Genomic DNA, 3,961 nt, shown 5'->3' with positions numbered 1-3,961 from the left:
CCGTGAGTTGCAACTGAAACGCTTATTTTCCAAACCGGGATTCTGGTGTATAACCCATCGTCAGCGGCATCTGATACAGAGGAACAAACAGCTATATGCACATCAGTTTATACAATATGACAATTGTACACACACTAAAAACCCAAATAAACTGGTACACCAACCCAATATCGTATAGGGCTCACGCGAGCACGCAGAAGCGCCGGAACACGACGAGGCATGTCTGAAGTAGTGATGGACGGACCTGACACCATGAATTCTGCAGGGCTGTCCATAAATACGTAAGACTACGAGGGAGTGGAGATCTCTTCTGAACAGCACGTTGCAAAGCATCCAAGATACGCTCAATAATGTTCATGTCTGGGGAGTCTGGTGGCCAGCGAAAGTGCTTAAACTCAGAAGAGTGTTCCTGGAGCCACTCTGTAACGATTTTGGACGTGTGGGGTGTAGCATTGTCCTGCTGGAATTGCCCACGTCCGTCGGAATGCACAATGGACATGAATGGATGCAGGTGATAAAAAACGACGCTCACGAACGTGTCACCTGTCAGAGGCGAATCTAGACGTATCAGGGGTCCCATTGCACTCCAACTGTACGCGCTCCACATAACTGCACTCCAACTGCACACACCCCACACCATTACAGAGCCTCTACCAGCTTCAACAGTCCCCTGCTGACAAGCAGGGTCCATGGATTCATGAGGTTATCTCCATACCCATACACGTCCATCCGCTCGATACACACGATGTGTGTCAGGTACTACGATAGGATATGAAATCCGTATCACATAGTGCTCAGATTGACTTGTATATTACTACTGTCAAGTCTTACCGCAGCGACCGTTCCTGATCACGTCTGACAAAACTGTCACATAGTGTTAAAATGGAACTAACATGTTTACATTGCCTGCATTATGGTATTTCTAAGATCATTCTTACATACATCTGTGATATACACACATATATATGTAAAACACAATCTTTGGACGATTGGTGTATGAAAGTAAAAAGTATAAATGGTGTAACATTGCGAAATAGCCCAATGTATCACGTCATAATAGATAATTTTATACGCAGGAATGGAGAGACTCCAAATCAACCTCATGCAGTTAAAACACTCTAGAAATTTTGTTCACTTTAGTGTCTTTCCATATCCTGCGTGTTGCGTTATTTTGCAATTTTATATCTTTTGCATATTCTGCCTTCATACATCAACTTTCCACAGATTGTATTTTACACGTGTTAATGCCTGTCACAGGTGTCTATAAGTATCATCTTAGAAATAGCAAAAGACGTGTAATGTCGACTCCTTGACCTGTAAGTTCCATGTTAACATGTTAACAATTAATGAAAGATTTGACAGAGACGATCAAAAATTGTCACTGCCCAATATTTGAGAGAAAAAGCAAACGTGACGACATGTATATACTATGTGATAGGACGGATTTCATATTCTATCTCGCTAAACGCATGCATGTCATTGCTATAGACACTAATAATATGTTTCTACTATTATGTTCAAAATGGTTCAAATGGCTCTGAGCACTATGGGACTTAACAGCTGTGGTCATCAGTCCCCTAGAACTTAGAACTACTTAAACCTAACTAATCTAAGGACATCACACACATCCATGCCCGAGGCAGGATTCGAACCTGCGACCGTAGCAGTCGCACGGTTCCGGACTGCGCGCCTAGAACCGCGAGACCACCGCGGCCGGCAGAAATTGATGTATGTTGTAGAAATTGATGTACGCACAATTGTTTGTTCCTCTGTATCAGACGTCACAGACGACTGGTTATACACTCGAATACCTCTTTCACAAATAAATAATTAAGGACGACTCATGGTGTTTAGAAGATATCCTTTAATAAAAATCAAATCCATCCTTGTGATGGGCAGACTCTGTCTTGAGAGTAGACCTGCCCTCAACTCAAGCAGCTGGCCAAATGGAGACACACGATGAGTGAGACCTCTTTTAAACTCTGTCAGATGCTCCCACGAATACTTGGCATCTAAGTGTTCTTCAAAGTGATCACTCAGCGTCTGAAGCTGTTTACGCCCCTTATATACCCTATCAGGCCTGGTAACAACACTAAACACGAACAACGGTAATGCTCTGTGGTGGCTGTTCGAGCGGCCACAGAAAATGGCAACTCTCATAATTTACATATCAGCTGATGGTGTGTACGTGTACGACGTTACTGTGTCATCCGACCATGTCTTCTCGCTGCTTCACGTTTTTGCCAGGAAGTGCAATTATCAGCATGCTGAAAGACTCACGTGCGTATCAAGCTGAAATGGGTGTTCGGATCGCGTAAACCTAAATGTGTTTTTGAATTCTGCTCCCGTTCAGCAGCAGTCCAGTGTGTACCCACTACACCTTTTCGCTTGGTAATGCGCGCAATATTTATTTATTCATTTATTTAACGTGGAAATATTAGGAACTCTCTTACATCTAAAGAGGCATGCTTATGAATTAATACTACAATTTGCATAGTACATGAGCAATATATAATAAATATAATAATAATGTGAATATGAATAGTAATAAATATGTGGAATTTAAAAAAAGTCAGTCATATTAATACCGAAAAATTTGCTCATTACGTTTTATTCGAATGTGAGTAGTGGAATCTAATAACAAAGTGTTAAAGCAGTGCAGAAGGAATCAATGTGGAGAAAAAGTTGAGTTTCGATGGAAGAGCGTGAAATAACAAGGCAAGATCAGTAAATGAGATTAACTCCGCCCGAACAGACCATGAAGGCCCAGCGGTACCGACCGGCCGCCGTGTCATCCTCGGTCCACAGGCGTCACTGGATACGGATATCGAGGGGCATGTGGTCAGCACACCGTTCTTCCGGCCGTATGTCAGTTTACCAGACCGGAGCTGCTATTTCTTAGTCAAGTAGCTCCTCTATTTTCCTCACACGGGCTGAGTACACCCCGCTTACCAACAGCTCTCGGCAGACCCGATGGTCACCCATCCAAGTGATAGCCCAGCCCGACAGCGCTTAACTTCGGTGATCTGACGGGAACCGGTGTTACCACTGCGGCAAGGCCGTTGGCAGTAAATGAGATAGGAGAATGAAAAAAGATGTAGAAAGGAATGAGATTAGGGCAGATAGTTGAGCACCGCAATATTTTGCTGTATTGACACTCGCACTCAATAGGTATAACTTCTGATGAAGGGCGCTAAGTTCTCGAAACCGGTAAAGAAATTAAATTTCTTTTATGCAGCTGGTTGCTTATTATTTCTTTACATACATCAACAGCTCTTGGGGATGGATAGAATACTAAACAGATGGTTTCCAAAGTGACAGATACTGATTCCCAGTTATAGGAAAACATCTGGGATACATCGAGAGGGAAGCTAAAGGGAAGTTACGTCAATGGTAACAGACTAAGCTTTAATCTCCTCTAAAATGGAGAATGGTTCTGCATAAGACTAAGGTTACTCGGTAATTTGTTCCGCAGACGTGTGGCTCAAATGTGGTAGAAGAAAGATTTACTGTTATGAAAAGATACTGCCAAGACTGGACGTATTCGATTTGGTACTGCAGTTATTAAACGAAGGAAGGTATTTGATATGCGAGGAGAGTTGCTGAGGACACCGACAACTAAGCTGAAGTAAACAGAGCTTGTGAAAATAACGTCACCTATCCGGTCGCATCCAAATATAGCAAGCACTTATTTTATCAAAAAACCAAATGTTGCACCCATACCTTAGGCAAACCTTCATAGCCTGCTCTACTCCTCTGGAATTTTCCTTACCTATGTCTTGTTGAACTATATCACAGTTGGGCTAAGGACGGAAATGAGATTTTTTTAATTGGAGTTGAAAATATTTTTCTGAATTTTCACATTAACATAGGCAGGAGATACAGTTCCTGTATACTGTTCTTCCCAATTTATATACTAGTCCCAGGTTATGCCAAGGTCGTTTACTGAATTTTTAAATGA

The 3,961-nt window shown here is 42.3% G+C and overlaps 1 pseudogene; it reads right to left on the bottom strand.

Annotated features, from left to right (window-relative positions):
• Nucleotides 1-2,949: 2,949 nt before the first annotated feature.
• On the bottom strand, nt 2,950-3,067 carry LOC124790789 (annotated as a pseudogene).
• Nucleotides 3,068-3,961: the final 894 nt, after the last annotated feature.

Source organism: Schistocerca piceifrons, chromosome 3 (assembly GCF_021461385.2).
Source record: "Schistocerca piceifrons isolate TAMUIC-IGC-003096 chromosome 3, iqSchPice1.1, whole genome shotgun sequence".
In the NCBI taxonomy this organism is placed as follows: Eukaryota; Metazoa; Arthropoda; class Insecta; order Orthoptera; family Acrididae; genus Schistocerca; species Schistocerca piceifrons.
The sequence above is the reverse complement of the archived record's forward strand: the minus strand, read 5'-3'. Positions and strand labels throughout refer to the sequence as shown.